We start from the raw sequence: 14,534 nt of genomic DNA on the forward strand, positions 1-14,534 counted from the left end.
GTTCAATACTGTGAAGGTTTGAGAAAAATAGAATCGCGAAGTTTACAATTTAATAGCATCAAGAACAGATATCGCGGTTGTATAAACGGCATCCATTAGATCATTCAAAACGAGCAAACGTGATTTGGGAATTTGTATGTTACGTGAATTTGTTACGTTGTGTATAAGACTTCTGCAAAAGCTGTATTTCTGTGTTACTCAGTTTTTTCTTTCTATTCATGCGTAACCAATCAATTTTGTCTGCTTTAGATGTACTATGAGATCTAATTCACAGAATTGTGATATTTTTCCTTGCTGAGTTCGATAGTTATACACTTGATAGTTTTGTTTTCCGAAAGTTAGCGATTTTTGACAATTTTTAGTAAAAGTTGACGACCTCAATCAAAAATTCGGAATGAACAGTCACTAGATTTCAAGTTTTTCTTTTAAATGCAACAAACCTTGTAAAGTTTAGTGTAGCGGTTGCTGCGAAAAAGGAGCTCTCCTTTTCCAGATGGGAGCACCCGAGCTGAAGCTCGCTCTTCAGTCCTCCCGTTGTCCTTGAAGTAAGCCGGAAAAATGCACGTCCACCAAACTTGCCGCCGTTTCGCGGCTGCCGCTCGGTTCCCGTGTTGCGGAAATCAAACACCGTGAACAACAATGGCGTTCTTGAGTTGTGCTAATTTTAGTTCGTGCCATAGCATTTTCACCAACCACTTTCCCCTCGGCAAATATGGTTGGACGTACGTGATCATCGCCAAACAAATACAAACAACCAGACAGTCCGACCTTCATCGTCCCTCCGCTATAGGCATACGAGGACCGTATATCGCTATCAGTGTCGTCGCTATCAGTACTTACGAATATTTTCACGGAATTCATTTAACTACAGATCTAAAGATCTAAAGCATTCGTATGTCAATAGAAGGGCACTAAACTGATTTCCATATTGCCTACTACGGCTTCCTGTAGTAAGCGCTAGAATTCGTCAATCCCTAATTATCATAACATGTCTCACACTGTAAAAGGCATAAATTTGCTTCCTTTCTTACAAGAGCGAAAACAGCGTGGCAGCATTTTTCTTTGATGACGTACATATGTTTCGAAACTTGACACAAGTGCCGTTCTATATTAAAGACGTGCTAGCCATTTTCAGACAACACCAGCGATGAAGCTGAGGACTTTTATCCTGCCATCCCCACCGCTTATGTGCATCAGTGCAATTGCGTGATCAATAAATTCAATTCAAACTCAAGAGACGAGTAAAATAGTAACATGCAACGCTTTATTTAAACTCCCACAGCCGAATATTTAAGTATGCTGGGAAGTTTTCTAAAAGGAACAATATGAAAAGCACGACGTTGTAACACCCATCGATCCATGTGCGCGGGAAATGAGTGTTATCGCAGGCTTTCAGGCAAGAGTGTCATTTCCTTGCCAGTTGACGGGGCACATGCACCCGGACATATTCTTGTTAATTTCATATTTCGGTACGCTTCGATTATGCCCAGGTTCAATAGGCTGCAGGTTTCTGCTATGCCACTTGTCAAGATAGGGTGGGGAGTCACACTACGCAGAATCACTCTGCCAGGAGTATATGCACTGCTTTTGTCTCAGCATAGTGGTGTCCACGATAGCTATCGTCTAAACATCGGCCTTTTTGCACCTACGTTACTTTTCTAAATCTTCTACTGGAGTAAACTTACCTGCATTGGTTACACGAAGAACAGAGTGCACGTTCTTTGTTTAGGGACATATAAATACATGATTAGTTACGTTAATATATTGTTACACATTGCTTTCACTGCTTTTAGGCGTGGTGACAACATATTGCTTCAGATTTCAATTCAATTCAGTCTTTATTTTTCTTTTGGACAGAGAAGGAGACAGGACTAAAAGCTCGTAAGCTTGACAGAGGTCCTGCCCCTTTATCAACTTGGCAGTACAGTTGATAAAACAGAAAAGGCGTCGAAGTGAGGTTCTGCGGTGGAGTTAACGCAATTATTTAGTCCCCCCCCCCCCTCCTTGCTGCTCAATTTCTCATTCTCAGGTTCTTTTTTTATTTTAATTTTTCCTTCTATTTTACAACTCTAAATTCCACATAGCTCCAGTGCGTCTGCTGCATCTCAATGCGTGAAGCATGTACCGACATTTTGTCTTGAACGTCGAAGCTTTCTTACTTGCAACGACGGAGCACACCGAGATGGCGCAGTGGTTACATGCCATTGCGCCGCCGAGCGATTGTGAGTCGAGCCACGGCTGCATCATTTAGAAGGCGATATCCAAAAACATTCTTGTGCTTAGATTAGAATCTACGTTAGATGGCCTTGCCAGGAGAAAAATAATCAGCAATCCCGCAGTAAGGCGTGCTTCTTAATCAGATGATGGTTCTGGCACCTAAACCCAAGAAATGTAGTTTTGTTTTCTCGCGACGACTGCCGGACTTGTTGACGGCGCTAAACATGCATCATTAGTAAATATTCCATATTTTTCACCTTAGAGTGAGCGTTCTAGAAATGGAAAATTGATTGCTACCGGCGGTGTTCAAAGAACCAACACGCGCGCTGTGTAGCACTCTAGGCGCACCTATTTACTTTTCGATATTTCAATAATCCTGTCTACTCGGATTCTGTTTCGAGTAGATAGCTCAAGTACCCATCACGCAATTAAAGCTAAATTTAAGCTTTGGTGAGGCGTTGACACAGGCCTACCTCAGCAGTGTATTTGTCCATCCGAGCGCGAATGTCTGCATTTAAGAAAGCGTAGTACGCTATTTATTTATTTATTTATTTATTTATTTATTTATTTATTTATGATACCCTCAGGGTCAACCGACATTACAGAGGGGAGTGGTACAAAACACAGAAAAACAATATTTTAACTACAAGAAGCAGCACAATGTTTCTAATTATGCGATAGTAGTTATGAAGAGGCAAAATACATGTTACGAAAAATATCATATATATACAAAGAAGCACTCCAGTTTTTATAATTATACAATAATAGCTATAAAGAGGCAAACAAAAGCAAGATGTTACAGAGCATTGGTTAATGAAGTCACAAATTTTTCATGATCTGAAATTGCTACTACCAATTTGAGAAGGCAATTCCAATCATTTGATGTGCGTGGTATGTAGGAATGTAGGAATGATTCTGTTTTACACAACGGAATGCCAACTTTATGAGCATGATCCAAACGGTGCGAAACGTAATGGGGAGGAAGTATAAGTAAATCACGCAGGTAGGGATGATGATACAGTTTGTGAAAAAGGCTTAAGCGAAGCATCGCACGTCGAGAAGCAAGCGTAGGTAGATTAAGGTTAGCTTTCATTACCGTGATGCTCGCGATTCGACTGTAGTTAGAAAGTATAAAACGGACGGAATTATTTTGCACCATTTCAAGCGTATGTACCAATGTATTATAATGCGGATCCCAAAGCGAAGCGGCATATTCTAACTTAGGGCGAATGAATGTTTTATATAGCATTAGTTTGAGAGACGAAGGTGATTTTGCAAAGTCACGATGAAGATATCCGAGCATGCGATTAGCGTTGCAGACAACATGAGAGATGTGAGTATCCCATGTTAGATTTCTACTGATGTGAACTCCGAGGTACTTATATGAAGATACGCTGTCGAGTAGTGAATTATTTAGGTGATAAGTGGGTAAACTAGTAATCTTTCTAGACACTCGCATGAATTTGCATTTTTTAATGTTTAGTTCCATAAGCCATATATTGCACCACTCAAAGACTGCGTTAATGTCAGCTTGAAGAAGAGCGGCGTCATTTGAACTTGTTATTTCTCGGAAAATTACGCAATCATCGGCAAACAAATGAACTGATGAGGAAACGCAGGATGGTAAATCGTTAATATAGATGAGGAAAAGAAGAAGACCGAGGACTGAGCCCTGCGGTACACCAGAATGGACAGTGCATTCTTCAGAATGCGCGCCGTTAGGTGAAAGAAACTGAGAACAGTTAGCAAGAAAACTTTCAATCCAGATTAAAATACAGGGATCGAGCTTAAGTAGTCGTAATTTATAGATGAGCAGTTTGTGACACACTTTGTCAAAGGCTTTAGCAAAGTCAAGGAAAATGCAGTCAGCCAAGGACCTATTGTCAAGAATGGTGTTTAGTTTGTGTACAAAAAGTGTTAGTTGGGTTTTACACGAGTATGATTTGCGAAATCCATGCTGTGATGGTGCGAAAAATGAATTCGACTCCAAAAAATTAGCAAGATGACAAGCCAAGATATGCCCTAGTATCTTACAAGGTATACTGGGGAGCGAAATCGGTCTGTAGTTTAGAGGGGAATGCTTATTGCCTGATTTATGAATTGAAATTACCTTGAAAAAAACCATAATTGAAGAAAACCATCGTGCAATGATTGCTGGAAAATTTTAGTTAAGATGATTGATGTGTAACAAACTGTGCTTTGAAGGAATTTACCATTAATGTGATCACTACCCGGCGCAGAGGATGGTTTTAGTGGCCTAATGATGCTCGCGACACCATCATAGCTGATAATGAGAGGGAACATTACATCATGGTCATATGGTCGTAGGTGTGGCGGAGTGGAATTGCTAGGTAACGAGAAATGTTTTGCGAAAACTTCATTTAGTACTCCGGGACACTGGTTGGCCGGTATAGCGTCACCATTAACGTCACTGAGCGCTATTATATTATTGTCTTTGAAATTAACCGTGCGCCAACATTGTTTGGGGTTAGTTTCAAGCATAGAAGGTAATGTGCTGCTTAGGAAGTTATCTTTGGCGTGTTTTAGGGCCTGCGCGTACTCATCGGCACTCTGTTTGTAGGCTGACCAACGAATATTGGTACGGCTTAGTTTAGCCGGTTTAAAAAGGCGCTTTTTTTATTAGACAAGCGTTTTAGCTGACAATTATGCCATGCTTTCTTTAGATTAGAGGTGATCGTGTAAATAGGGATATGCCTATCTGTTAATTAAATCACTTTATTAACAAAGATACTCCAGTTTGACTGAGCATTACGGCATTCAAATTCCCGCAAGTATTCATCAAGGAACACTGCGAGTTCATTATTAATTGAAAGAAAGTCAGCTTTGTCATAATTTCTTAATGTCTTGATCTTTTTAATCGGTTTAGGTCGCTCGAGGCAAACTTTGAATGAAAGTAGGCAATGATCGCTGATACCTGGCGAACATGTTAGGTCGGAAATAAGATCGGTTCGGGTATTAAAAACAAGGTCAAGTGTATTGCAAACAGACGTGGTTATTCTTGTCGGTTCCTTAACGATTTGGGTCAGCGAAAAGGTATTGCACAATTTTAAGAAGTCTTGCGCCATAGAGGAGTTAGGATACACTGTGGCGGGATCATTGTACCAGATAATATTTGGCTTATTAAAATCACCAAGCAAGAAAATTCGCACTTTGGTGTGACGAGAGCAAACAGTATGAATGGCATCGTGTAAATCGCTCACAAATGTTGCAGTGCAATTCGGGGGGCGATAGAAGACACCCAAAATAACTTTTTGATGTGCTAGTTTAACGACTGCCCATATAATATCCAAACTGGATGCAATTTTAATGCAATTTCAAGGGAGCCTTTTATTTATCGCCAGCAGTACACCGCCTCCTTGGCGTGTATCGCGGTTACAGCGGTAAACAGAAAAATCGCACGAGTTCATGAATAATTCATGGTCTCCGATTTGTGGATGAAGCCATGTTTCGGTTAACGCGATAATGTCCGGCCCGCACGTGTCGATGGCCGATTCCAGCGCAACGCGTTTGTTGATAATGCTTCGGATGTTAGTAAAAAGAACTGAAGTATTCGATAGGTTGCGTTTGTTGACCCTGTCGCGTTCCTATCTCACAGAGCGAGCAGGGGACGTCGACTGCCCAGGCGCATGCTCTGTATTGTCTGCAGCTCTGCGTGTTCGTGACAACTCGTATTCTTTGACACATTGACTTATCGGGTCGTAGACATACTATTTCTTATTTATTATTAACTTTTTGTAACGCACTTGGTAGGCGGGTGCGCCAGGTTGATCTTTGGCAAACTGGAATAGTTTGCGCCTCACTTCCCGTGTGGCTGCACAAAAGTCTTCGCTAACGCTTATATTTTTCTCTTTCAGTATTTCTCTTGCTGAAAGAACTTTTTCTTTTAATTTGAAATCAGAAAATTTGACGATCATAGGGCGGCATTTGTTTTGCGAATATGATCCTAAGGGATGTGCGCGCTCGATCGCGTTGTCCGACCGGGCGGCAAGCGCACCTGCTAAGATGGACCTTATCTTGGACTCGGATTGTTCCCACGATTCTTGAGAATCTGGAATGCCTCGAATAATTATGTTGTTGCGCCGGGAGCGGTCCTCTTGCTCGTTCAGGCGGGATTCTAAATGGCCAAGATGGGCGTCAACCAACTTGACTGAGTCCTCTACGTGATCAACAGCGTGCTCTAGCAGCTCAATCGATTTAGTTTTTGTTTCAAGCTCATCAAGCCTCTTCTGGATTGATGCAACTTGAGCTTCGATTTTCTTTTGGCTCGTCCTTATATCTTTGACATCAGTTGCCATGTCGTTCTGGACTTTAGCGGAAGGAGTTGAGCGCGTATGAAGGTCTTTATTTACGGTAAATATGACTGTCATCTTTTCGGAAGGGTCATCAGGCAATGAATCCATATATAGTAATAATGAATCCATATATAGTATTAAAACTTATCAAACTCAAACTCATGCTCACGAGGAATCATGAAGCCTGAAATTATGCATCTTCGTTGCAAAAATTTCGCGCTTGCTTGGCGTGGAACCCCTGCTTTCAACACGTACAGTCCAGAAATGGCGTGAAGAGACTCGGGCAGGAGCACTGGCGGAGAGTCAACCCTCTTGGACATGGTGGAACGTGTCTGCACAGGATCCGCATGCGCAAGAGGCTGAGAAAATCATCTGCGAGTGGAGCAGGGCATTCTCGGGCACCGCCCATCGGGGCTGGGGGTTAATTCATTAACCCTAGTGCCTGAACAAATTCCAAAAAATGGAAATAAAAAAAAACGAGCCTACTGCGAATAGGCAGCTAGCAGGATTGCAAATTCTACCGTGAGATTCACAAGTGTAGCATCAGTTCGCTTTCTCACACGCCAATAAATGTAACTTGCACATTTGATTTCGTCATTCTGCACCGTGTGCACATAAATCGTCTGGAGCACGCGCAAGATGTTTCATGCAATCCACTGCGGCTGCATCCCACGCAGCCTATGCATTTTTCCCTGTAAGAGTCTCGGTGTTGAACTGCAGTGCCAACAGGAGTGAAGACCTCTCCTGCCACACGCCTTGTTCGTGAAAACTGTTCGACAGTGGTAAAAGCCGTAGCATTAAATTTCAATTCCAGTACAAGAATTTGCACAGAATCCGCGCACTGTGAGAATTGGTGTTCTGCAAAGCTTTGGCAGCTACCGCGCTTTTCGTCATTGTTTACGATTTCGCGAAACGATAACAGGTTGACCAACGTCTTTGTGTAAATTGTGTATGTAAGCCGCGAGAGTATACATCGTGTTATAACCGCAGCAGGGTGACTATAAAGGCGATGGTATGGCGGCACGATTTCTGTGTGATCCGTTCGACGCGAGCTTAAGATATGCTGATTATTCGGTTTGAAATAAATAATAGACAGTCGAAAGAGAGTACGTATGTCACGCTATGTATGCTAAACAATGATGGAATATGTACACTCGAGTTCAAGATTCCAGAGATCATGAAGTCAGCAAAATAAAAAGTTATTCTAGCGCAACGATGCAGTGTAAAATTGTATTATTACATGACGCTGGTCGAACAGGCGCACGTAGAAGTGCGACTTCATGGCAACCTTTAAGACTAGGTTGCGAAGAAAAGAAGTATTAACGACCATTGTGTCCCTTAAACTCTTGCACTTGACTGCAATGCAGCGATGTGAAATGTTAAAAAAATGATGAACTTGAGCGAACAGGGAGCCGGTAAAACGTCGCACAGTTTTTTACGCAGCGTGAGTTGCTACGAGGAGAGTACTGCGGAAAGTGGGCCGGCCTCGGAGATAATGTAGCCTAATATTGCGCCTCCAATGGCGAGCTTTGACAAGAGAAGAACACGACAATGTTGCTTGGTGTGCACGTACCGAGTGCTTCAAAAAGTCAGTTGCTGATCCCTGCTGCTTGACAAAAAAAAAAGGTAAAACGAAGGTACCAAGTAATTTAGCTAGTAAAGACATCATAGCTGTCCGTCCAGAACGCTATAGCTTGTCATGAAGGCATAATTGTTGCTCACAGAACTGGCTGTACGTTTCTAGACACGTTCAAAGTATTTCGATCTAGTAGCAGGGTGGTGGACGCAGGTTTGACATGCACGAAGAAAGAGAAAGAGAGGTAGAAGGGAGCAAAATAAGGGAGGGTAAATAGAATTTGTTCAGTTTTCTACTCTACACAGGGGAGGGAGAGAGGGGAGTGAAGCAAAGAGAGCGAGGGGGACACATGAGCCTAGCTAATTCAAATGCATTAAGCAAGGTGCCCGACATGTCTAGTTGGGCAATAATGCATGCTGCTTTCACACACTGCAGAAGAGCTCTTGTGGCTTTCTGGCCTGGTTAGCTGTGAAGACGGGCTCCCAAAACATATGCTTCTGTAAAAGCTCAGTCATCAAATCAGCCCACGGCAGGCTGAACAGTTTGGCATGGTTTCTCGAAACGTGAAGAGTAGCACACAGAATGTTTGATTCAGTCTAAGGTGTGCTATAGATATTGCTTGACAGAAATTTCCGTACCCGACTCAACTTTGCTGATGACTGCGCAACATAGATATTCCAAGAGAAAGTGTTACTGTGACCTCTCTTATGTACTTGCATTCAGTTACAATAGAAAGAATCAACCCTTCCATTTTAGAGAAACCAATAATTTCGTTTTTATTTAACCGAATAATATTGCATTAGGAGAAGTTAAGCTTCATGTTCTACACCAAAGACTACGAAAGCGCGGCATTGAGGTGTGTCTGTTACTGTGCGAAATCAGTGATAAGCCTTATTTTCCGTTAAAGGCAGCAATCATCAGCCTAAAGCAGTCCTCACTGGAGATATGGTCAGCGAGATCATTTACAGAACCAACAAAAAAGTGTCCCGAATATGGAGCCTCGTGGGACCCTGGATAAAGCTATTGTACGTATTACAATTACCGCAGTAAGTCCATGCTTAGACTTGTCAGATAGTGCGCAGTCTCTGATCTTACAAAGGTCGCTGACGTATATGAACATGTGTGGTCGTATGATGGCGACGTTTACTGTTTCTTAGTTTTGTTTTCTTTATACGCCCCACGCATTCACAATGCTGTTGACTACCTTCTCTCTCTCTCTCTCTCTCTCTCACTATATATATATATATATATATATATATATATATATATATATATATATATATATATATATATATATATATATATATATATATATATATATATATATTAAGGATGCAGACGAATACAACGCCGAGCGGCTGGTTTGCTCGTGGAAACTTCGGCGAAAAATAATCACCTCATCCAAACAACAAATAACAATATCCCATTTGAGACCACGAAGGATGGGGTCTCTAAATCGCTCGAAGATTGCTGGGGAATTACATAAGCTAAACGGCATCAGGTTACACTCATAGGGTCTGTCAGGCGTAAGAAAAGCGGTCTTTTCTATGTCAGACGGGTGCATCGGTATCTGCGAGTAGCCGGACCGGAGGTCGACCGACGTAAAGTACGATGCGGATTGAAGGCAGTCAATAGCATCTTCAAGGCGTTGCAAGGTGTACACGTTTTTCTTTGTGACGGCACTCAGGCAGTGGTAGTCGACACAAAACCTCTACGAGTTGTCTTTCTTTTTCACTACTATAACAGGAGCTGCCCTAGGACGGCAAGACTCCTGAATAACGCCTTCCTGCAGCATGTCGTCGTCCTGTTCGGCGATCACTTTTCTTTCCCTTGGAGAAAGCCGATAGGGTGTCTGACGTATCGGAGTCGCTTGCCGTGTGTTGATGCGGTGGTGCAAGCGATATTCCGGCCATGTCCGAGAAGGATCACGTTGAGTAAAATGAAATACTGACGTGTAGCAGCCGAGTACTTGTTGGACTACGTCCTGCTCTTAAGATAATGACTTGTTTATCATACGTCGCAAGAAATCCGAATAGTTGGGACCTAGTCAATGGATGTCTGGAGACACTGCAACTGTTCATACATCAATTGTGGCTTGCTGCTCAAATGTTGCCAGTTGAAGTCCGACTGGCAAGGCAACAGACACCGTCGATGGCTTGAACTTTGGCTGAATCGAGCCAACAACACATTCTTCTTAATCGAGTTGTTATGATCTGGCTCGACAAGAGCGCTGCATGATCCCATCCGTATGCGTGAAGAACTCACGGGAACAAACGTGGCTGTCCGACCAGGCACTAACACATATTCAGGCAGCGAAAACACGTCGGCTTGATCGGTCAGCAATTCATCAAGTATGGCATCGGCAGCGTGCTCCTTCGTAATATCTCTCCAGTCCCACAGTCAAGTGTAGTGCTGCATTCACGCAGGAAATCTATGCCTAAAGCGTGGACTAATAGAGTGAACTCGGCTCTAAAGCTCTGTCCTCCGATCGCAACCAAAACCGAACAAACACGAACGTGGCCCATTTCACCACCAACTCCACGAAAATTTTCTTTGCGATCCCACGCGAACATAACTATCTGTCCTAAGCGATCTTTGAAGCGAAGGTTCGTATCGAGAAGGGCAGTATTATATACACTGTGTCTACACACACACACAAACGTTGTTCTTCATCATAACAACAGACGGAGGAGTTGGCGAGTCTGACCGTCCCGCGACCGCACCTCCGTTGGCCACACCAGCTAGTTTCCCAGCTACGGCGGGGAAGGCGGAGGACGACGGCCCTGGGATGACAAACGGCGCAGTCGGGTCGGCGGCGTTGCAATGTTGCCTTGCAATGCTGCAATGCGTTACAGCACTGGGAGACAGGGGACTCATCGCGTGATTGGTACGACGTCCACTCATGCCGCAGAGGATGGACAAGAATTGGCGCGGACGCGTCTTCGTGCACGCGAGCTGTCTACGCCGAAGAAGATTGCGTTCGCTGCGTATGGCGGCGACAAAAGCGTGCAATATGTCCCCGGGAACCGGGGGCGTAACAGACGGGTAGGTCGCGGTTGAAACTAAATCGAGTAGCTACGCGTGGTGCCGAGAATGATTCCGTGGGAGCATGTCGTGGCATCGGGTATTCCGGAGGAACACGTTGTGGTGTTGGGTAGTACTCCGTAGTGCCACAACAGATTGGTGAGGACTTGCGGCGACTGAGATTCGACGAGAGCGACCGAAAGCTCGTGTTATTTATGCATGGTTCTTCAGAAGGCTGTCGGCGCTCGATGCGATGTTGTCGCGACCAGGATGGTAGTTCGGGAACGCACTCGTCAAACGCGCTCTGATAACCAGTGTCTACTCCCTGAAGTCGGGCTAGCGCTTCTTGAACCACTCGACGCACGATCGAGGCGATGTCATCGCTGGCAGCGACGTCCATACTTGCAACTGTGGTGATGCCCAAGCGCCCGAACTTCGGTAAGATCCTTCGGGTCTTCAGAGCTTCGAACCCGCCACATTGCTGCCTGAATTCGGAAGGTGTATTCAGGTTTTTTCTTTCATCATTAAAAAATTGTAGACGTCTTGAGAGATGCCTTTTAACACATGAACTCCTTTGCCTTCATCCGACATATTCTTGTTAACAATTCCGCATAGCTTTAATACTTCTTTAGTGTGCGTTGTACACGTTCCATCAGGCAATTGGGATCTGCGCAAAACCGTGTGTTCCGCTTTCTTCTTCTTGGAATTAGAGTCGGCAAAGCAGGCTTTCAATTTCCAGACAAAAGTTTTCCATGTGGTCAGCACGCGTTCATGATTGTCAAGCCAAAGTGGAGCGGTACCGGCGAGAAAAGATGCAGCGTTCACAAGTAGCGCTGATGTACTCCACCCGTTATGCCGGCTTACTTTTTCGTAGTGTCTCAGCCAATCATTCACGTCATCATCCGTTTTACCTGAGAATATGGGTGGTTCAGTAACTAGGTTTCCTTGATCTCTGGCTGACGAGAACGATGCCTTCTTCGATGGTGTTCGTTGACCGGCGTGCCTAAACGTCGGCCATGCTTGTTGGCTCTGGTGGCAGTCCACCCAGGCGTCTGCTTCTTCGAAGATCTTGTAAGGCTGAGTTGTCCAGGGCGTCCAGTACCCCGCACCTCCACCTCTTGTTACGGATGCAGAATGGATTTATTTACAATGAAAAGGGTAGAGAAGACATGCGATGGTCCGAAACGGCCGATCAACCAAACACCTCGCGCCGCTTCTCCTTTCTCCTGCACGCTACTGCGATGCGGAGTTAGACTATGTATATATATTGTAAGCACTATTAACGTACTTCGTCGTTTTCATTTGTACATAGCCATCATCATCATCTTCCCTATTCTTCTTCTTCGGGCGTGAGCTGGGACGTTGCTTTCTTTTGGAATAAACAGCGCTGGACAACTTAATCGGTCTCGGTATTATATAGTGGTGGAGGTACGTCAAGAGCCCGACGTCCTCTCGCGTTCCCGTCCTCCCTGGAGCTCCGTTCCGGTCGCCGCCTGCGCCCAGCTACCCCTACAAAAATGGACATTTCCAACCCTGGCCCTTCCGGCACCTCTAACCCTACCACACAGTCTTTGCGGGACTCCGCGGTGATGACGTCGATGACTTGATCGACCACTACGACCGCGTGAGTTCGTGCAATAAGTGGAATGACACCCAGAAATTAAGGCACGTCGCCTTCTACTTGACCGGTGTTGCAAAGACGTGGTATTTCAACCACGAATCCGACATCGCGGCTTGGCCCACGTTTATCTATGACTTTACTATAACGTACAAGTCTGGAAGAAGTCATCCTGATGCAGACGCATTGTCTCGCTGCCCACTCTCACTCTCTCCCGGTAACGCGCCGTCGTCTTCCCAACCAAGCCGTTCCGATGCTACGCCTGCCTCACACCAGCTCTCGATAACGCCCCTGGACCAAGTTACGCCTGCATTACGCTCTGATTTCGCCTCGCAACAGCGGGCCGACTCCTAATGCGAGCTCTCATGGATCGCCTTAGTGGGTTCGCCGAACAACCCAACAGCCGCTTGCGACGCCAACTTCGACAATTCCGCCTTCGAGGTGGCGTGCTTCACCGCTACGTTTACCACCCAACAGGTCACCGGTGGGTCCCAGTTCTACCTTGCTACCTTCGCCTGCAGGTATTAGAGGCACTTCACGACGACGTATCGGCTGGCCACTTAGGCTTCCACTAGACTTACGACCGCATAAAGACCCGCTGCTTCTGGCCTGGCCTATCCACAACGGTGGCCAAATACATTGCCTCTTGTGCGTCATCTCAGCACCGTAAACGCTGGACATCCTCTCTTGCCGGTTTACTACAACCTCTCCCTTGCCCGGACGCACCTTTTGAATTTGTTGGTATTGATTTATGTAGTCCCTTGCCGTTGACACCCTCGGGTCACCGTTGGATTGTCACTTCGGTCGACCATTTAACAAGATATGCCGAGTCTGCCCCTCTGCGATCCGGTACCGCTTCTGAGGTCGCCGACTTTTTCTTGCGCTCCATCGTCATGCGCCACGGAGCCCCTCGCGTTCTTCTCGGTGACCATGGCAAGGCGTTCATTTCACAAGTTCTCGAGGAAGTTCTTCGATCCACTAATACCGTCCACAAATCTACTTCTACCTATCATCCGCAAACCAATGGCCTTACTGAGCGCTTCCACCGTACGCTGTCTGACATGATTTCCATGTACATCCGTCCTGACCACACTGACTGGGATAAAATTCTTCCTTTTGTGACATTCGCATATAATACTGCTATTCAATGGACTACCGGCTACAGCCCTTTCTTCCTTGTATATGGCCGATCTCCTTCCACCATATTCGACAGAGAACTCTTTTTCGCACCTTCTTCGACTAACGCGTCGCTTCCAGAAGATTTTGCTGCCCGAGTTGCACATTGCCGTCGATACGCCCAGCAAAGCACAGCAGCTACCCAAGCTGAGCGCAAGCGTCACTGCGACAACAAACTCCCTGACCTACGTTTTCAACCTGGAGACCAAGTCCTGCTTTGGACTCCACTCCGCACTCCAGGCCTCTGTGAGAAGTTCCTTCCGCGCTACATTGGCCCATACACCGTTGTGCAGCAAACATCTGCAGTGAACTATCTCGTCCGCCCAGTACACTCCGTCACTGACCGGCGCCGCCGGAATGCCGAAATCGTTCACGTCTCGCGGATGAAGCCCTTCACTCCCCGTTTAGATAATGTCTAATCTGCGGCCAAGCAGGCCGCTTCCATGACGGCGGGAAGTTAGTGTAAGCATTATTAACGTACTTCGTCGTTTTCATTTGTACATAGCCATCATCATCTTCCCTATTCTTCTTCTTCGTCGCGCGTGAGCTGGGGCGTTGCCTTCTTCTGGAATAAACAGCGCTGGGCAACTTGATCGGTCTGGGTATCATA

The 14,534-nt window shown here is 45.2% G+C and overlaps 1 protein-coding gene across 1 annotated transcript in view; it reads left to right on the forward strand.

Annotated features, from left to right (window-relative positions):
- LOC142590701 (uncharacterized) overlaps window positions 1-14,534 on the forward strand; it is a 223,638-nt gene that overhangs the window by 38,874 nt on the left and 170,230 nt on the right. The gene's annotated exons all lie outside the window — the stretch shown is intronic.

Source organism: Dermacentor variabilis, chromosome 8 (genome assembly GCF_050947875.1).
Source record: "Dermacentor variabilis isolate Ectoservices chromosome 8, ASM5094787v1, whole genome shotgun sequence".
NCBI classification, from domain to species: Eukaryota; Metazoa; Arthropoda; class Arachnida; order Ixodida; family Ixodidae; genus Dermacentor; species Dermacentor variabilis.